The sequence below is a fragment of the Trachymyrmex septentrionalis genome, unplaced genomic scaffold (assembly GCF_001594115.1).
Source record: "Trachymyrmex septentrionalis isolate Tsep2-gDNA-1 unplaced genomic scaffold, Tsep1.0 scaffold87, whole genome shotgun sequence".
Classification (NCBI taxonomy): domain Eukaryota; kingdom Metazoa; phylum Arthropoda; class Insecta; order Hymenoptera; family Formicidae; genus Trachymyrmex; species Trachymyrmex septentrionalis.
In genome coordinates, this window is record NW_017306059.1 from 3,903,774 (window position 1) to 3,926,415 (window position 22,642).

Below are 22,642 nucleotides of genomic sequence, written 5' to 3' on the forward strand. Positions count from 1 at the left end.
AGTGTAAGTCCCATAAGACTAACGTCAAGATAACTAGTATTAATGGGTGCAATACGATTTCTTCCAGATTCTCATTATATAATAACGCTTTTTTTAATTACAAAAGTGACAAGAGTGAAAACGTCATGTGATGTATCAATGAATTGAATTGAATTTGTATGAATTGTTTTGCTATGGAAACTTCGAGCGTTATTTATTTATATCATTGTATTATTATATGCAAATGGGTTAAGGATTTGATCGCGATAGAACGACAAGCGATGGCGAGTTTACGATAGCGGGTTTCACCGTCGATCTTGGCACTCATCGTGTGCGGCTTGACGTACACATTCATTTTCGCAATCGGCATCTTGAACTTTCGCATTGGGAACGATCGCTCGTCGCGCAAATGAAAACGGATGAACGACGCGGCACGGCGATCGTCTTGCGATGTTATTACGTGATCGCCGTTCGCAAAAAGCGTGTCCCAACGACGTAATCAACGTCGATTTCCGAAGGTGGACCATCCGATCGGATCGTTAACGTTGATTCGCGCGCGGATCTAGACGGTAATAGCTACGATAATCACAGGTGTTATTTCCATGTTTTTACGATCAACGAACTAGTCATCGAGTCGGATCTCTAAAATCGTTGGTTACCACGGTTTCGTCCAATCATGATTGCCGATCAAGCGAACAGATGGTTGAAACGATGCCTGACTACGTTAAGCTTCCGAGTGCGTTTATCGAATCGGAAATATTACGTGTATATTACACCCTGCTCGATATGTGAGATTGTTCCAGATCCCTTATCCCTTGGAATAAGACGAATTCTACAATCATAGCGTTTCGAGGAGCAAGTATATGCAGGAACGTTTATGCAAAGTAATAATCCCAATAAATATGCAATGATGTAAATGTCAGTCAGATATTTGTACCACGCTTATGACCGCGACTTTGACGTTAATAACGGACATATACGTTATACTTCTAATAAGTTGAACGGATGCTTATTAGAATAATCTATGAAGGACAAGAGGGACGCATAATCTTCTTACATTGCTATGAGCAATAACTTAAGCGCATGATTGATGTTGCAAAAATATCGTGGAGTCATTTATCTTTATATATATATATATATATTTGCGATTTACGTTTTGCATACTAAAATCTTAAGTTTCATGATCGCGCTGGAAGAAGGAAGATTGACTTCTACTTTCGTCTCTTCCTTCGAACTTTACAAATTATTATCATTTTGTATAATTTTGTAAGATACGATTTTTTTTTTGTTACACGGGAAAAACGGTTTTACTGGAAGACTTAAAATTTTGTTTGTTAGACATACCGATCTAAAAATTTTATTAGATCAAAATAATCTCGTTGAAGACTCAAACTGATTACTAGAATATCAAAACTTTATGCAGCATTGCTCATCATTTTTCATCATTGTTTCCAACATAATGAAATTATTTTGATGGTCCGACAAAATTATTTTCAGACTGTATATCAGCAAAATCATTTTTCTCACGTGTAAAAATCGATCTTAAAAACTCACAAGCAAATGTACGACGTTCAGTCGCAGAAGATTCCACGTAAGTTCACAAAAACAATGACTGTCACTAGACGTAGAGGAATAAATATGCAAAAATTAACAATAAGTACAGTTAGACGAAGGAACGAGGGGAGGAGAGATCTACACCCGCAGAATGTTAATACGTTCCGCGCGTACATGCTACCGAGATAAAACTTAGACAAGTAGGCGGGCCTGAGAGAGACATCCTTCCCTTTGCTCGAGCTTTTTTCGCGCCTCTGCATTTTGCTCTTCTCCCGTCTGTGTCCGTGTTTCTTTTCCTCCTCGGCTCGTTCGCCAGGGATTCGTCACCCCCCCCTCTCCCCCCCGCCCTCCCGTTCACATATGTGAACTCGCACGTCGCACCACTAGTACAGCGTAATGGAAATTCAAATTTATTCTCGTCGCCGTATGCGCGGGACGCTTCATTAGCACGATCTGTATAGGAATGCACGCCTTTAACTGCCTCAACGGCCTGCACAGCGATAATTTAATTATTACGTTAGATTTGCTAATTCGCCTTAAGGGAGACGGGCAGCCCAGCGAGACCACTTTTTCTTAGGGGCGGTTTAAGCAACGAAGAGCGATCCCTCTCTCTCTCTCTCTCTCTCTCTCTCTCTCTCTCTCTCTCTCTCTCTCTCCCTGTTTGCTTCTCCTTTTCTACTTTCTTCTTTCTCCTCTCCGTGTCTCTTTTCTTTTATCTTCTTCCATCTTCCTGTCCTGCCCCCCTTTCTTCGATGGAATTCGCTCTCGCTCGAACGACTCGGGAGTATTTCACGCCACCACCACCACCACCACCACCACCATCACCACCATCGAATGTTTCATCGCGAGAAGCTTCGTCCTCTCTGTTATCCCGTTTTTATCATCTCGATCGAGCGAACTATCGATTAACCGATTGATTGCCGCCGTTTCTTCCCATCGACACGCCTTCTGCTGTATCCTTTTTCTGTCGACCACCCTGATTTTCTCCCCGTGGGGTCTCATACGGTTATTAATATGAAATTGAAGAACGATATTGCGAGAGTGTCTGCCCCCTATCCTTGATCCTCTCTGAGTAATTCGCAATATTACGACTCCGATATCAATTGTGTTTTTCCATCGGCAGACGAGCACGCTAAAATTCATATATCACGTCACACGTATGTGAAACTCGATACATAACTATTTCTAACGTGAATTCAAACTGAATTAATTGTAAAATGCAAAAAAATCCTGCTCATCGATCAAGGCGAAATAATAAATCATTTAACGATTGGATTTTTTATGCATTCGTCCTAATTTTTTTACATTTTTATTGACAAGGCAGGTGTGAGTTATTTTTTGCGAATATTGTCCTTCTGACTGGTATACAAATTTATTCGAGGCACTTGGCCTCGCTCCTTCGATCTGCTTATCGTCCGCAGCGCGTCGTTGACATTTGCATAATATACCGCTTGCTCTTTGGCATGACTTGGAGTTATCATAACTTGTATTTATCTGCTCGTTAACGATAGACATAGATTTAAATGACAAAATGTATCATGTACGCGCTCTGTAAATCGTGTTCTGTTGACGCGAGCAAAATCTATCCGACAGAGGTAATCGTGCATCGCGCGAATACATATCGTAATACCTTCATAATATCCAGGTCCAATGCGATCTTGCTTGGAATATATATATATCGTTATTTCATAACGATCGCGGGTGGATACGCGTCCATCGAATATCATCGAGGCGAATTACGAAAGAAATTGCTTGACCTCGTGTCGTGAGTAGCAAATCTTTTGACCATTCTTTACGTGGAAAAAAATTCAGTTTTTGTTGAAGTATCTAAAAATTTTATTGCACACATTTGAGAATCACTTTGATAAATTATATCAAAATATTATAATTATGTATAAGATGCTCGAATATGACGAGCAATGTTTTAAAAAACTTTGACATTCTAGCAACTGTTTTGAGTATCATACATAATTATTTTCGGATAAATCAAATATTTTTAGAACATTTATGGAATGAAAAATTTCCAAATTAATATAATCGAAAATATAACAAAATTATTTAGCTATATTTAGTTGCATTTTTTTAGGTCATTTCAGCAAAATCGTTTCTGTACGGTTTCGACAAAGTCGCAGAGGAAAGGATTAAATGTATCTATATATCATATAAAAGGGAAATTTAAAGGCATATCAATGTTAACATAAAAAAACATTTAAAAGTTAAAGATAACAGCATATTGTTATCTATTTTCTTATGTACCGCCAACACAGATTTATTAGTGCGACACGAGTATAATGAGTCACGTGGAGTATTTTTCTAAAAATATATGTGTGAAAAAATAATTTTCCACGGACGCTTGATGCAGTTTCAAGCACGCTTCGCCAATTTCAAACCAATCTGCCGCGCTATATTCACGCGAGAGCGAGCCATCCTTCCTTCCTTGCGGTGGACAATAGGTTTCCCGCGACACAGTTTGTAGTATCGAATCAAAAGCAAATTGCTGTGCGTAGCGGCCGAGCGAGCGGCCCGCTCTCGCATGCGTGCGGCTTACAAATGCCTGTCGGTGGCTCCCAATTACGTAAGATTATGACATCCGTGACACACTCGCGTACGCGTGTGTGCGTAACGCCCTCCTTCCGTGACGGGGGCACTCATCGCCCGTCATCCTCTGTTCACGAGGTCGTATTTCGTTCCCTTCGCTTTGATCGCGTCCGCAACGAAGCAGCGCAGCGGGGCAGCGGGGGGGGGGGGGGGGGAAGCGGGGATGCTTTTTTTCGCAACTTTCGGACCTTTCCAGCGGTGCGGCTAATTGCCGCGGGCGACACTCGCGATCTCCGGGTTTGCACGCGGGTTCACGACCGCACCGCGTTGCGCTGTCACGATTCACACAGTCCCTCATTCAGCGTGCATCCTCTTCATCCGCGCGCTGGTGGCGAATTCTCACATTTTAGAACCTGACCTATAACGACGACACGCGGTTACCTCGTACTTGTAACATAATAGTACTATTTTCCAAGCTGTCATTATTGGTATAACGTTAATTTACATGTACGTTCACATGGAAAGGATGACTTTGCTGGGGTATCTAAAAATTTAGATACAGATCTGAACGTAACTTCGTTGAGTCATCGAAATAATTACGTAGGACGTTCAAACGTGAAGTCACTAGAATGTCAAAAGTTTTTCTGCAGCATCGCTCTTCACGCTTGAGATCCCTACGTAATTATTTCGATGGGGCGAACGAAATTATTTTCCGATCTGCAGCTAAATTTTTAGATATTTCAGCAAAACGGCGCTTTTTCAAGTCCGTTGCAGGTTTGAGAACGTGCTTTATTGCAAATTTGTTACTTCTTACAAAATAATATTCATTCTGTCCGCAATTCATAATTTTCCATCTCAACAAGTTTCACACTTATTTCTTCATTATTTACTTGCCTACGACTACGAGTATCTAATTATACATAGAACGTAGCGTTCTGTTCAGAAATCTATTTTTTTCAAGCTCGATTCAAATTTGTCGCCTTGCCACATTCAGGCGTAAACTCGAGCAAAAGACTCTAGACGATTTACCGAGCCTGTTTCCGCTCCACTGGCGGAAGATCGACAAAATTGCAAGTGCACTGCGACAGCTGCTCTAACCGTGTTAAAATCGGTCGAGAGCGTGACGTCCGAGGGCACCAGATGCGCATCGCGTTCACGATCGCAAATTGCGGGAAGTATTCGAAACGCTATCACGGGCTGTCGCAGTACGATGATCGTTGCGATTCTTCCTCCGCGCACTTTCACAACGATCGACGCGCTCGCGAATACAATTATTCGTCGCCAACGAACGGCTCGATCTCGCGTGTTCTTCATCAGATCGGATTAATTCGCCCGGTCGCTTCATATCGCCGTCGCGTGTTTCGACGAGCTGGCGCTCGTACAACTAGGGTATAATAACTTCGAATCTGATTTACAATTCGCTTTACTTCATCCGGCCATTTCAAAGTCTCTCATCGCCTTGAAATTATGCGCGCCCAGGCTCGCATTTGCTTTACGTCATTTTGCAAGATTTCGCCCGCTCCGATCCCTCGCGCGCTTGTAATTGGATACGAGAGCTTTAATACATTTATAATGCAAAGCTATTAACCTAACTAATGTACGATCGCCGCAATTACTCCGCGTTTTGCCGCTTAACGAGCGATCTTGAGAAACTGCGTTGCCCTGACGAAAGACGCTAAGTCTCGAGTGCGGTCGGTTTTCGATGCCAGCAAAAGGGCAGGTGGATCTTTACATTCGTATGAGAGGCGACAAAGTTCGCGGCTTGCACGAGTCCGACGGAGGTGGAAGTGAGGAAGAGAAGGTAACGAAAGAGTAATTGAGGAGACAGAGAAAGAGAGGCGCCTCATCGGTAGGCGACAGACGAAGAATATGATTTTGTTTTCATATTCCGAGGGTAGACGAGACGAGGCGCATGGCAATGAACCTAAGCGGTCTTACGACCGGAAACGAGGGAGGCACACGCGTATCCGGTGATGCGAGACGTCTCAGAGAGATACGATTCTTTTCGAGTGTACATTGTCCCGTGGAAAAAGAAAAGAAATATTTACTTATACATTTGTCTCGCCTGACAAAATTAAGTCAGGGTATTTAAATACCTGCCAAATTTCTGAAGCTTTGGAGTTTTTAGGATTTTTTATCTTTGGATTTCCTTTTTATCCTTGAAAATAGAGGATTTTCATGGAAATTTTTGGAATTTTATTTTCCTATTTAAATCGTTTCTTTTTTTCTGAAAATATTGTTGTTTTTATCATTTTTTTCTAGGTAATGCAAAATGTTAATCGGTTAGAAATAAATATGGCATATACATTCGCGTATATTTACGTACGTTCTCATGTCTCGTGAGGTTTTATTAAAAAATCAAAATGACAGTAAGGTAAATGTATTGATTAGTAGACATGATGTAATTATTGAATGAAATGTCTTTTCTCTGTCTTAAAGGTTTCGTAAGAAATGTCCAATCATAGAAAATGACAAATATAGTTTCGTGGAAAATCCTTGCTGTTAATTTATAATATATAATTTATTTATACTTGAATTTATTTCAAAGTTGCATTAACGAATTCTTTAATTTAACCTAGAATTTTTAATAAAAAATACCTGGAAATTCGGAAAAATGCTCAGACAATTTTTTTTTCACAAGATCTCAATAAACATCCTGTCTGATTTGTTCTTTCCAGTCGCAACGAGCGGCTCGAAATGCGTACGAAAACGACTCGTTCATTTATCTATGTAACTCGTGACTCACGTCAGAACGCAGATGCAGGTTATTTACGCGAATCAGATAGTTTCTCTAATTTTCTTCACTCTTCGCGGCTTAGGTCTATATCATTCACGGCGCGTCATTTATCAAGCCTTCAAACAACGAACTTCACGTGCGGCGAATCGCCACTCTCTCGCACTTTGGAATCGGCGCTATTACTCGAGTAATCGCTCCAAAACGACTGACTCTTTACCGCGGTGCCGCGTTAAGGTGCGCTCACGGGAGAGACAATGTAGCGCTATGGCATTAGCGCCGTTTATCTCCTCTATCAAGCGACATTCTTCGGACGAGCGACCCGTTTATCCGCGCTCCGCTCTACGTTCCGACTTCGGGCTCGAAAGTGCTCGAACGATCGAAGTGAATCAGCCGTTCATTCGCGTCGCGTGTTATACCTACCTCGCCGGATAATCACTTTTCTCTCTTCGTTCTTTCTTCCTTCTTCGTGTAACCGAGGACTTAGGACGATCGTCTTGGATCGAAATGGAAATTTCGTTCGTTGCGGTACGCGGAGCATATCTGCGCTGATCGCTCTTGCGTGAGGGGATGACTCCCCCCCCCCTCCCTCCACATCTTCTCTCTCCCCCCTAATTCGTCTCTTCTTCGTCGAGACGAAGACGCTCTTCTGGAAGTTCCGCGAGAACCAAGTACCGCGCTATTGGCGATTTTGTTACGTAAGGAGCAGTGCAAATACTATGGTTCTCGCAATTAGGATTGCCAATAGGAGGAGACCGTTTCGATCGCGTGCCACGAAGAACGATGTAACACTCGTATTGCTACAGCAATTGCGCCGGGTGCGCTAAACGACCGGTGGACGCGTGTTGCAATTTCGCCGATACGCGTGCACGCGCCGCCTATCTTCTTTATGTCGCTCCTGCGGGCGGCGTATTAATTCGCTTGATTATTATCAAAAGTTCATCCTAGCTGTTTCTATTCTGAGGCGACTCCCCCCCCCTCCCCCGCCAAACGTGCAGAAATCATTTCGCGTTCGCCGTTCTCTGACATTTCTAACATCTTCAAGAGATAATGACGATTACTTTAATTATCATAATCTGTCAAGAGGCAGCGGCTTGAGATCTAACAAGGTAATTTTCACTCAATGAAGATGAGATCGTGTACTTTATTTCGGTGAAGGACGCAATTAACGCTTCCAGTGAATCTGCCTAAGGTGCCGAGAATAAAATCTCTCTCCTTGTCTTTAATTAATTTACACAATTGTAAAATTTGTATTAAATTTTTAACGCATTTTACATGTCTCAAACGGTTCATCAAAATGTTACTTTAACATAAGATGAATATGTTAGAATGAGACAAACATAAACGCGTTGCGTGAAAATTGACATAAAAATGTAACACTTTAACACGATTTGGAAATATATATTGTGGAAAGACATTTCTTCAGTAAAATGAATAATATATAATTTATTATAAGTTCAAAGGAATTATGTGATTTATAAGTTGGCTTTATATCTTGACAAATTGATAAATGTCAACATTTCATACATACATCATTTATTTCATTGGAGCCAGAAGTAACCTGATACTCATCATTCGATGGAATAAATTGCAATGTTCACGAATAGTTGATATTTAATATTTTAATAATGTATCAAAGTACAGAGATAAAAGCGGGTAAACAGCGTAATCATCTTGAAAACATACTTAAGGAAGCCTCAAAAGTATATTGTTCGTAATATGTTAAATTAATACGTACATTCGTCTTAGAATTTATCTTAGAATTTGGATGTTGAAACTATATTATCTTTTTATTTATTTACTTATTCGTAAATTATGTTATTTTAACACTAAGAAACACAAAGAAGAATGTTAAACATTAGATTGGGACGAAATATTCAAATGACAATCATATTATGTTAAATTAATACTCAGGCATGTTGAACATTCAACAAAGAATTTTAACAAGGATCGATTTTAACGAGTAAATATAGTATAAAATAGTTTTTATTGTGTAGAAAAAAGCGTGACGCAAAAATGAATTACTTCGATGAATTTATTTAACTTTAATCAATAATCGAATCTAAAAGATATCGTTCTATCTTTCGCTAGAAGAAAGAGAAGTCATGAAGATTTGAAAATGTCAAAATTTTCACTTGTTTCGTATCTCGATCAAATTCCAGATTCCTTTCTAGATTAAGTTGCACCAGGTGAAACACTGGATTCGCAGATAACCATCTCTCGGTTTCGCGTTTTCTTCCGTTCAGCTGCCAAGACTGCGATACGGGATTCGTCTCTTTCCTGGCTTTTTAATCGCCACACGAACCGTTTCCTTTCCGAGGACGGGACGTGAATTCTTTATAAACTCACGTCCAGTGCGGGATACTACGCTGGAAACGTGATCGTTTATCACTGCTATCGAAGCGGCGCGGCTACCGTGTGTGCATAAAGCGTGGGTGCGACGCGTCGTAGCAATTTGTACCATACGAATTGATGATAAACCGCGCGGTAACGCGAGTTGCAGCGCGATTTATATCAAGGTTGGCGACAGGCAAGGAGATACCGTGAATCACCGACCACGTACGTTCACGGGGCCCGATATTCAGAATCGATTCACGGCCGTACCCGGCGAATTCGAGCGATAGATCTCTCTCCAAGCCTCTCGAAGCGAGATATATGCGCTTCCCTTAAAACGTGCTCCGCACGTCAGGTGAGCGCCGTCGTGCATTTACAACTGCAATGGGTGCGAATGGGTAAACTGTTTCGGGCTACCAGCGATAAGGCCTCGTGTTTTGCCATGAAGACGCGCAGTCGTGCGGAATATATTTGTCGCTGATGCTGTTTTATTCTTACCGGCATTTAATCGCTCCTGGCGATCGCGATCCCGTATGCTGTGTTCATAGTTTGACTTGGAGGCAGGCATCGTTGACCTGGCATCGGGAACACCCTGTTAGACTCTGTCAGGCTTATAGAAAGAGCTCATAGATGCACAGATTACAATTACGCAACGTGTATAGCGCAGCTTCCCACACTATGGTTTCGAAGTCTTCTAACGAACGTCTTAAGATAATGGATGCAGCGAACAGAAGAGAACGGTCGAACGTACAACGTATTCAAATATGGTCTCGCTTATGCTCTTCACGCCGGCATGGCAATTTCAGGCCGAGCGCCGTAGCGTCGCGTCGCGTCGCGTCGTCTCAGCCGCAGGAAGCTCGTAAAAAAGAAAAAAGGACCCGGGTCTCCGGGTAAGACCGGTGGCGGGGTCGTGTAACGACTCCACGCCTCGCCTCCTTTTTCGTAGCCTTCTCCACAGCCAGAATGCACTCCCGTTCTCGGCGCTGCATTCAGCGGAAATATTAAAATGCCCCAGCGACCGCCGCACATGACAATAAGTTGTTCGCGCTTTGGACGTGCTCTGGATACCGGGCGCTCGCTTTTAAACCACCATCCGCATACGTGTAACCTCTCCTCCCTCTCCCCCAGCTCCTCTTCTCCCCCCCCGTTTCACGCCCTCACCGCCCTCGTCTCTCGACCATATTTCGTCGGGGTGTCCCCTGGGGATTGAAATGCATACGGTGCGCATCCTTTCCGGGAAAATTCAAATGAGTCTCCCCGACTCGACCGCAGCGAGTCTCCACGTCTTCGCGTTCGAGCGGTGACTTGAGATTTGGAAATCCGTTCGGCTCACACTGCGGTAGATCGTGACAACGAATCTTATACTTGTTAAATATAACTTCAGAACTTCGACTTCGGATGTGCATAAGCAAAGTAAAAGAATTTTTAATTAATTGTAAAGAAGTGAAGAAACTAGATAAAGAAAATTATTATAACACTTATAATTATTAATGTAGCGGTTCACGCGCGAAAAAAGGGAAAGATATTTCCATTTTATTATGTCGTATTATATTCATCTTATTGTCTTAGGACAATGGAAGTTGCAACGTCCGTTTCTTGAATCACATATATCATGTCTATCTGCCGCATCTTCTCTTACGCTTATATCGTTGCAGTCAACGTACAAGTCAATGAAATGAGAATAGGGATGAGTTATAATGTCGACGAGTAATCGCTTACATATAGTTATTTATAGGAAACTCTAAAACAATAATCAATTTATTGTAAACAGCGATAAATGATAATTCGTAATATTATTTCAGTTTATGATTGCGTTTCAAGACAGTAAACGGCGCGTTTAAGTATATAATAGAAAGCTGTGTTTAGAGACTTCATAAATATTATTCGGTAACCTAGCTTTGACTATATTGGCCCTTCCTTTATTTATGTAGACTTTGAAACTAGGGAACCTATAAATTAAATCCTAACTCTAACTCTAACTTTAAAACCCTTTATATTGTTTTCCCATTCACTGAACTATTAAGGGCATTTTTGCTTCTGTCGGAACTTTCGAATTCTATAGATATCGAAGATTTAATTTTCCACATATTGTAAATCAACATTTCACAATTAAGTCGAAATTTTTAACTCGAAAATTTTGACATACAAAGTGAAAAATCGGTTCGTTCTGGTATGTTATGTAAAGAAAACAAAGAAAAGAGGTAAAAAAAACGAAAAGATTTAGCTTCCCCAACTTTCACTTTACTCGCCATAAAATTCACTAACGCGCTAATCGTTCGCTCGATTTGTCACCGCCAGTCGCGGCAAAGGTTACCCGCGGTGACCCCTTTCGTTCCCACGGACGTTCACTGATCAGCAGCTCGTACTTCTCCCGGCTGGTCATTAACGCGGTATGTTTCGAGCCGATCAAGCCAGCCATTTGCTCCCGACGTCGCTAGTTAAGTACATCCATCGAAGCCTAAGATGCTGCGTTTAGAACGAAGGCCGGGACAATCGTAGTCTGATAAAAACGGGAACGAGGCTGTTCGATGGCGGAACCTAATTAACGGTTTGGGTAATGCATGAGCATGGGGCCTAACCCATCCTTAGTTTTTTTCAATTGCCTTTTAATCTCCGCTTTTAGTTGAATGTCTGAGCATCTGCCGTTGGGCATCCGTTTTTATACAAAATTAAATATTTTACTTTCGAAAGTAATTCAAATATAAGTTTCGAAAAAAAAAAAAAAAAGAAAAAAAAAGAAATAAAGGATATTATTTGTTATTGGAGTTGAATCATATAGATTGGATAAGAATTTTTATAAAATAAAAAATAGTGATACATTTCTCTCAAGCTCTTATTCACTTTGCGGAAAAGAGAAACAATATGAAGAAATCAAATTGCTCTCGTTTGCCGCGCGGGATTCTTCGATCGCCTTCAGCCCGCAAGTCCTTCCAACGTGAGAAACGAGCCTTTTCCCACTACTACTACTATTATTACTACTACTACTACTACGCCGAAAGAGAAGGCGGTAAAGAGATCGCGCGGAATGCATGTGAAAAAGTGCAATCGCGGATTCTGTATCTTGCGTTTCAAGTTTCGAAACAACATTCGATAGAAAAATTGGTGTCGTGCGCTATCGCCTTCAGCCGTGAACGAGCCAAGCTCGTTAACTGCCACAGGCTTGATAAATGTAACGTGAAATGTAGAGCTCCACATCTTGCATTTATCCAGGATAGTAATAGATAATGTATTTTCACTACAACATTTTTTATCTTATACTTCTTTTTAGTGTTATGGCATAGAGACCGAGAGGCAACAGAATGGATAAACGAAAAAATGAACTCAGTATAAATTTTTATCTATCTCTTAACACATAAACAACAATTGTCAACAGTGCGCATTATTACAAAAAAGAAAAACGAGGAAGAGAGAGAAAGAGAAGGAAGAAGAAACTTTTAAGAGGTACACATACACATAAAAGAATGCGTATACTACACTGGAAGAAAAGATTAATTGCTGCAGCCATATAAAAATGCTACGCTATATTTTACTATCTAAATTGTTGCAGTAACCGATCTTTTTTGTCAGTATATGATTAAGAAAATATCATGCACGTTATGTTACATGTATGTTAAAAAAATTAAAGTAAAAATAAAAATTATTCTCCCTGTCCCCTCTTTTCTCTCTCTCTCTCTCTCTCTTTCTTTCATTTGCTCTGTCTATTTTTGTCTATTTCATTCCTACTGTAATAATATAAATAGGATTTTCAGATGTTTTATTTATTTTTTATTTTATTTTTATTTATCTCTATATATATAAAGTAAAGAAAAGTATGCACGTTATATTATTATTGTTACCAAAAGTAACAAAAAACTTTTAATTACACAATCAAGCGTTATACATGCGGACACGTGGAATTTCTGTCCAACGCGAAAATACATAACAGATCGACTTGCTCGTACTCGCCGTGCTCCATTTCGAGATACGCCTTGACTTTACGGAACGCTCGTATTATCTGCGGAAATTGGTTCTAGCGAACGCGAGGTCAGGAAAGACCGTGCCGACGCGAGGATCGCGTGCAGGACCGACTACTCATCCACACTCACGTATTAAACATAAGTGCCACTTACCTATGCCTGATCCTCACGAGCCGCGAGGAGCGTATCTCTTCTTTTTCCTCTTCGCCTTCTCTTTCTACTCTCAGAGACGCCCCAGTCTCTGGCCTTCTTTCCCGCCGCTCTTCCTTCTCGCATTTCGAAACCCCCGTTGTTGACTCCTTTACCTGCTCTTGTTGCTCATGTTCGTTAACTTTCTCGTCTTTCTTTATTATCTCTTAGATCTTTTTTTTACGGTTATTTAATAAGTATTAAAAAGAGCGCTCGTAACGGTAGTGCACCTCAAATAGAATCCTTTGATCTGACACAGTAAAGGATAATTCTTCGACGCAATATGACGATGTCATACATCAGGATAAAACGGTAGGCAAGGATAGTCATAAATTAGAACGGCTTGATTTCTTTTTTTCTCGAATAATGTAACGATGTTTAAGGAATAGGTCGGTTTTTTAGCCTTATGTTATAAGGCTGCACTAAAACTGTCTATCTCGCTTTTGTCAAATATCAAACATATATTTATCTCACTTTAAGTTCCATAAATATATACTATCAGTATCACAGAAAACAGACCGAATGTATTGTTTGTTGGTACATTGTAAAACCATACATTTTCAATAAATTTGTCACGAACAAAAAATTCATGTTCGCAATAAAAACTAACCCTATTAACTTTTTGACTTTTTTAAAAAATGAGACATGTATTGTCTACAAAGAAAAGAATAGTTTTTTAGTTGAATAAAAAAATAAAGTCAAAATATAAAAATTGATAGATCAAAATGGTGAATCTAATGTAACGCGAATCCAAGAAATAAAATATTATTAAATTGTAATGAAATTGTTTATTATGTGATTTAAAAAGAAAATTATTTAAAAGATAGATATATATGATCAAGCATAAAATGCTGATGTGAAAATAAAAATATATTGTAGCGTATTGTTAAATATTATTATAATTAATGTTTTATCAAATAAAATTAAGTATTCATTGGCAACAAGACATGTATTGACAAAAGTTATATTGAAAAATTAAAAAAAATTTTCGCATCTAATATTAATCAATAAAATTTCTTCATTAATACTTGTATAATACTTCTTAATATTTGTTTTGTCTATTATTAAAATACGAAAGAATTAAAAATTACGTTTATTTATATATGCATAATGCACAATAAATAATTTCTTTAAAACAAGTTCTAGTTGAACTTAATAGCTTAATACTTATTAAATATATAACTTTTTAAAGACGACGTCCCTGATACATATATTACAGTATATGTATAATATTACTTAAGATGTTAAAAGATTGAAAAAGGATTAATTGCGTAATTTACACATTCATATTGTCAAGCGACGCGGTAGCAAAGTGTAATATAAAAATATAAAACGGGTTGCTTGCCGGGTCGCTCTTCAGATTAAAATTGGTCAGAAACTAAAAGCGCAATCAAAAATCACTTTTATTATATAATGTCATCGGTATCTTTCGATTGCGACCAGTTTTTTCTTCACTATAATCTATTGACAATTCTATATCAATATATTGACAATTTTAGTCACTTTCAGTCTGTATTATGTGTCTTGCATAATGAAATACTTAGCTAATTACATTTATTTCACATCCGTTTTTTATTAAGAAGAATGTATTCAATATCTTTTATATGTCATTATTATTTTTAGATACATCTGTTACGTTGCAAATCTCGTGGAAAATAACTTCTTTATTTAACGTCCATCGTTCTGACATACTCGATACGAATTGCAGGCGATTGACGTACGAGAATAAGCGCAGCGAAAACTTCCAGGCTGCGGTCGAGCCCTTTTAGTCGATCACGCTGCGCAAAAGAGCTAGGGAGAAGGGCGAGACTCGGGGATGGTTCATTTTCACCTGAAGTTACCTTTGGCACACAATCATCCGCCATTAAGGCCGTCTGCAAAAATATCCGAAGCACCGGAATATCCCTTTACACGAGACGGCTGAAGGCGAGCTCGTGGTATGGTATAACCCGTCCGCCCGGGTATATCACGAGCAGCCCTGGCATCTCGCGGCATGATCTTTCGAGATCGGGAAGGAAGAGGTCGGGGATCTCGTGGGCGGACGGCGCGGCGGGGAGAGACAGAGAGAGAGAGAGAGAGAGAGAGAGAGAGAGGGAGTCCGAGAGCGACAGGGAGCGTGAAAATAAGACGGAGTCGAGAGACGAGGAGTATGAAAGAACGTAGAAGAGAGGAAGAGTGGCGTGAGTCGAGAGGGAGGATGTAGAAAGCGAGGGCGAGAAAGGGAGAGCGACGAGTGCTAGATCTCGGGCAACGATCGGAGATCATCTTCCCTCTTCGGCTGCACTCTTCATCCTCGATCTCTCGGGAGGCAGCGAGGGCGAAAAGAGTACGACAAGACGCTTCGCCGTCGCCGCCGCCGTCGCCGCCGCCGCCGCCGCCGCCGCCGCCGCCGCCATTATCAAATTATTCACTCACACCGAACGCTATCTATCTTCGAAGCAGCGCGATCATAACGTGTTATTATTTGATCCTCACTTTGTTAGCGATCTGAGTTTAACAGCCAGCCGAGAGACGATATGTACCTGGCAGATCCTGTTCGCCCGATCTGGAGTACTTCTCACGATCTCGCGCGGCAGCTCTTCTGGTGTAAGTGAGGGAATCGCGCGCCGGATAATGTTACGTGAACGTATATAATATTGCGCGTCATATTCCCCGTTAGATCGACAATTCAAACATGCGCAGTGAAATCGATAAACGCTACGAATAATCCGTAGATATCCCAGCTGTCGATCGCGTACGGGGATGCTCGTTTCTATCTAGAAGAGACTCTACCTACCGTGAATTCAATTCATTCTGTGAAAATCTAAGGCAGTATAAAATAGCTAAACAATAAAATTGCAAAAACTTATATTTTTTTCAGCACATTTTTTCCGATTAATCTCGTGATTGTAAACTTTGTACCTTTTTGCATAATCGGTATAAATCTTTATACATCAGACGTGCATAATTATGCGCACATAATTATCAATATTTATATCGTTTGTGTTCTATTTGAGATTATAATAAGATTGTCTCGTGTAATTCTTGTAATTGTAAATACACACGTCGAAGATAAGATGTTGAAACTTATATCTTAGAAACTTATATCTTAGATATAATAAATCACGATCAGGCAATGTACGTTATACGTGATTCAATTTCGCGATATGTGTAACTATATAACGAACCGTAACTTCTATCAGTGATGGAGTTGGAAGAAGACGGAGAATATCTCGTGGATCAAGGTGATCCTTGCGTTTCACGACCGGTTACGCAAAATTGTTTTTAGAGCCTTGTGAAAAATAACTTCTCGGATATGTTATATAAATGGCACTTACGATATTAGAAAAATGTTATGAAATGAAAGATGATAAAAGTTATAAAAAGGTTACTTCAATATTAAGAACGGTAAAAAGAAGTGGTGAAATACGATAGTATTTCAATTGAGTGTACAAGAATCGCATTAGCATTACGTATAGAACGCATTTGAGCGGCGCAACGTCATACGGCTTCAGCACGACGACGGAGCCGGCTGATTCGAATCAATTGGTAAAATCGAAGTCATTGTTTGGCAAAAGGCACTACTAATTCTAAACGTTTCTAACGATCTCTCTCTTTGATATTCGGCCGGCGTGCGCGAAATGGTGGCTTGGACTGGCGCAGTGTCCGGTCGCTTGTCAAATTCGATCACGTAGCGCTTTAACGCTTTACATTGAACGGCGCGCGTGCTTTGTGTAAAACGATGCTCGTAGGGGAGGCTTCGAATGTTAGCGCGCGAGCACTCGAGAGCGCAAGAAAAGGTGCGTGTGTACGCGTAGGTACGAGACGTGGGTGTCGAGACGTAAGACAAAGTAGTTTCCAAGGGGAGAAAGAACGTTTCTAGCTCCTTGTGATGGAATTTATGGGGGACGCGCGATCGATGACGATCAGCCGTCGTCTAAATAATTTCGAATTGCAACGATTGCCCCGATCGCGTTTACTCATTCACCGCGATATCGTCTTTGAGCGTGATCAAGTTTCCTAAGGTTGAGTGAGAAAATTTGAATTCTGTCCAAAAGAGTGATAGTTTGAGAGTTTTCTTACGTTCGTATTAATTCTATTTCGTTCTAGTTTTATTTGTTAGGTTTGTACGTAGAAATAATTGCACACAAATCTACGAATTGGTAGTAGATATAATATGAATAGAATTGGCTAGAAGCTTCAAGAATTTAACGGATTTTGATATAGACTTATTTAATATTTTTTTAAATTGTATTTAATATTTCTTTTTCAGTGTAGCTATTTTTGTAGACCAATAATTACAAGAAATTCGGTAATTTTTTTGAAAATTCTTGTAAAATACTCAGAAAAATTAAAATTAATTTCTCATAATATTGGATATAATACAAAACTAAATTAACACATTCACGCTGTTTTGGAATATTATTGAAATACTAAGTGAACAATTAAATGCTAGTGTAACATCAATAATTGATATTACTATACTAAATTGTTCTCTCCATAAAATATTTGACGATTTCTAGATCAGGATGAAAATACAAAAAATTTCAAAATATTATTAAAAGTATATATAACGAAAAAAAAAATTCATAAAATTTTGTCTGGAAATTAGTGAAAAGGAATTTTAGAACAAGGAATCTGGAATATCCCTGAGCTAGTACATAGGAATATTCCTATTGTGTGTGTGTGTGTGTGTGTGTGTGTGTGTGTGTGTGTGTGTGTGTGTGTGAACATTAATATTCTATTTAACACTCGCTCGTTTCATTTCTAATGTAAGCATCCTTATGTAACGGCAACAAGATTATCAGTCACATAGCAACGTTTCCGTAATAGTGATAATCAAGTCCAATACATTCCCTTCGAATTTTTCTTAGCATTGCGATGTAAACTCCGAAATCTGAATGCGCGTCACGACACATGTAATATCGAGATTCGGAGAAGAATTACTCGATGTCGGGCCATTCTTTATCGCCGTCCTCGTACGAGCTTTTTCGTCGCTCGAGTAAGGAACGTGCGCGGCAATATATCGAACGTGCGGCTCGACCGGGACTCGCGCCCGTGAAAATCAATTGATATGTGTCACGGCGCACCGAAAGCTTCCTTGAAAACGCACCGGATGCGCCGAGGGGGTTCTCGGGCGCGGCGACAGGCATTGTCTCCGGAGCTCCTTCTTTTATCCGACCGACATGTCGAATGCTGGATGCATAATAATTTATTGTCCCATCTCAGAATTCACTGTCCGCATCCACGGACCCTCTACCTCGCTTCCTTTCTCCTCGCTCTTCGTACTCGCGGCGCCTGTTCGGCGCCTGTCGGCGAGGAAACATTTCCGACCGGACCGCAACGGGAGAATCGCTGCTTCTGAGAGCGAGAGCGAATTGAAGGCGCCGGAGTGATCACGCCGGATAAACGCATCACTGCGAATACATCTTTTTTAAACCTCCGCGAATCTGGCCGAGGCCGAGTACGATCTCGATATAGGCAGGCGCATGTAATGGTTCACTCTCGCGGAATGAAATGTTCTCGCTACAGCGCGCCGGCCAATTAGATAAAGTGATTGATTAACGAATCGTTCCGCGAATAATGATAGGGCACGCGTGCACGCGCGCTGCAGAACACTGTTTCGAGGGAAAGGGAGACGACGATGAAATAACGACGGGGAAGGGGAAGAATGCGGCGGGATGCTGGCGGGTGGATCCATCACGGCGCGGCGCGGCGCGGCGTCCGAGAGCGAGATGCGTCGGTATGCGTGGGAGTTTGTGGCTTTCGTTGACCAGGAAGTGGGTGTTCCCGCACCCCATAATTCAGCGCTCGCGCGCGCGCGCGCACGTGTGTGTTCAGCGCGCTCGGCTGTGGACCCGGGCCTGCTCGCGAACCGCGATCGGACGAGTCGAGTCAGGTCGAATGAAGTTGTCGGGTTGCTGACGCACCGAGAGCCAACGTGGAAAGATACAAATGCGCCCGTGCGAGCCTGCGGTTATAACAAATCGTCGGCGTGTATGTGCGCCGAGAAGCTGCGGCTCCGAGAGGAGGATGCGCGAACGGCACGCGAGTGCGTGCATGCGTGCGTGCGTCTGCGACGGGATCAAACGCGCAATCTTTGGCGCCGTCTTTCCGATCGGTCCCTCGCATCTGCGTTCGCCGATCGACTCGATTTAATCCTTTGGCAGGTACACCGGTACCTCGATCTCTTTAATCTTACCGATCCAGCGCCAGCGACGTGTTACGTATCGTACGTCACACAATGATTCTTAATCCGTTGATATCTGGAGGTTACCCCTGCTGTTTTTAGAAGAACTTGTAGTCTTGAAGATTTATCAAATTCTTATTATTGGGATTAATTTCTTATCCATTTCTTAGATATCGGATTTCTTCAATACACGTTTTATTTTTCGTGTCGTCTGTTTTTGCGAAATTGTAATATAAAACTTTTTTACTTACTTTAAAACTTTTGGCATTTACGTTTTGCAGCCCGCTTAAATTATTCCGCTATATATATATATATATATATATATATATATATGTTATACCTAAAATATATTTCACGATCGCATGTAGCGTACAGCCGATTCGGAGATGCGAATGCTCGTGAGTGAAATCACGACTAATTGGAAAAGTGCTTGATCTAGATGATGCCCGGTAAAAGAGGCAGGTATCGTTGACTTCCAACAGCTACCCGGATCGATTCTTGATTTATACCCTTGGTTAACCAGTCGATATTCGTGATCTCAAATGGGAATTAAAAAATGTTCCGACAGATAACAGTAAGCAGGAGTGGCAGAAAAGGAAATGCAAGGCCCACCAGACACACACACACACACACACACACACACAAGGCTTGCGATCCGGGCGAGTGAGGAAGAGACGAAGCTATTCTACGATCGACTTCGGGACGCTTTCGAGGCCCGATTCGAACCGGCGGCTATCTATGATCGTGCTGGCAACCAATTACGTTTCCTGAACCGGAAAACATCGGGACGGTATGTATTCCACGGAGGTGCATCCAGAGCCTCAAATTATAAATCAGACGATAACCCCGTCGGTTTTCTTCCTCTGACTTCGTTCCTCGTTTCCCTCCCACCCTCTCTTGCTTTCTCTAATCTATCTATCTACCCGTCTGTCTCTCTCTCTCTCTCTCTCTCTCTCTCTCTCCCCCCTCCCTCCCTTTCTCAGTTCCGTGGCGTAGGAGAGAGGCTTCTCGTGGCCGATCGCGAAGGCTTTTAAGCTCGTACATCACCGTGTGGGTTACGCCCCCCCGTATTTGCTTAGTCGTGCAAACGGGGAGGCGCGGATAAGGGCCGAGATGAAACAATTAATAATCCCCACGAGGCCACGAAACACCAACACCATGGGCCAGATGTTTCAGCTCCGCGATATGCTCCTTCTTACTCCTCGGCCTGTCTCTCTTCTCCCTCTCTGCGTTTCGTTTCTGCCGTTCACCGAACGTCGCGACGGTGAATCGGAACGGAAACGTTTACGCGGAATTTAATACACTCGATAAATACATTATGTATAATATAATTTAATACAATCGATAAAATACATTACGCTGCACGATGAAACTTTCACAAACGGAGTTTTTCCGTAACGTTCGCTGTGAATTTTGTGTGGGCGCGCGACTGCTTGTTAATCGCAGAACTTACCGATTTGCAACACTATTAATTTGTTTCCGATATATAGAGAGACTCGACGCTGCGAGTGTGATAGAGAATGACGCAGTGCGATTTATCGTGCATAACCGGACCCTATTGAAATGCTCCTTTTTATATTGGAAAGATGCAAACGTGCGGAATTAACATAGGCGCCGGTTCATATCTCTAATGTTTCATCTACAGCTGCGCCGCGTTTAAAAATCACAAAAACAAAACGTTATTCCGGTGCCCCGAGCTAGCGCCTTTCCGCCGTCGCGGTCTTCGACACGGTCACTAATGTTTTTGTAGGCCACGCGCAGCGAGTGCGATAGCGACGTTTGAAACATGACGCTACCGCGGGGCATACCTCAGCGTCTGCTCTCGGGATATCTTAATTATCGAGCAAAAATTAATTACCGTTAACGCCCACCACGGCTGCACGCTCGGACGAAGGCGGCGAGGACTCCCCCGTAGGCCACAATTCGTAGGAGTATAAGGTGACTCGCGCGTTGTCTCGCAAGCTGCCACGAGATGTTTCCGATCTCATTCCAAAACTATCCATCTTTCCATTCGTTCTCTTCGACTTCTCTCCTCCGTCGAAGGATATGCAAATTCAAGTGGGCCAAGATGCGTACGCGGGTTAGAGTTTTCGGTTTCGCAAGAATTATTTCGTGATGTCTCACTCGTAAAGTATACAAGTAAGTATCGCGTTTAAATATCGTGCGGTAAGTCGCGATTAATATCGTACGGCCTCATATTTTTTCTCGCCCGTATGTATGAACCCAACTTGTAAGCAATGCGAGAGAATTTATCTCGGCAGGAGCGAGGCTAATCTCCGAATTATGCCGCGTCCGGAGCGTATCGAAGGCACGGTGTTGTACGACTCGGGGGGGAAAACGCATGAGAATTATTATACAATCTCGACAGCACTCGCCGTCGACCGGGACGCTTTCGTGGAAGCGTATCAGCGATACCAGTGCGGCACGAAAGGGGAGAGTAACACGAGTAATTTCTACGGGATGGAAACGGGGTCCGGCGCTCGCGCGATCCCCCGGTGGTGGTGTGGGAGTCTTGGCTTTGGGTTCAAAGGTTCGCGATTATAACATTCCGGGCATGCCGTTTCGTGTGCATCAATTCGGTACGCCAGTTCCCTCTTTGCGGAGTTCCCTCTTCACAACGCCGCGTGCGCGAGCGCGAGTCTTCTCTCCCTTCTTGCCCTTCTCGCTCGCCCGGTCTTGCAGTCCGTTCCGGACGAACGCGAAACCTCGTGGAAGAGCATCACGCTTGGTACCCTCCCCTCCCCCATCCCATCCCACCCCACGCTTGTACTCGTACTCGAGAGAACGAGCGTGCACAGCCTGATCCTTTCCAGGAAGGACCTGCTATCCGGGAATCGATAAACGCTCTCACTTACTTTTCCTCGCCCCCTTTTCCCTTCTTTCTGTTGCCCGTACATTCGTCAATTGCGCAAAATCCTTTCTGAAATTGTATAAGCTTGCGATCGGTATACTCGACTATTGGTTGGCCCTACCCTGTGTTCTATTAATTGCTTGTTAACTTTCAAGGTGTTTATTATCCGGAAAAACCTGGAATTTTTGCAGAAGATTAATTTTCTTACTTTGACTCTTCAAAATCAGGAATTTCATGGAATTTTTCAGAACTCAAGCAAATTTTTATGGAATATTACTTTTAAATTTAAATTTTGCTTCTTTCTCACTGAAAAAAATTGTATTCTTAACTTAAAAATA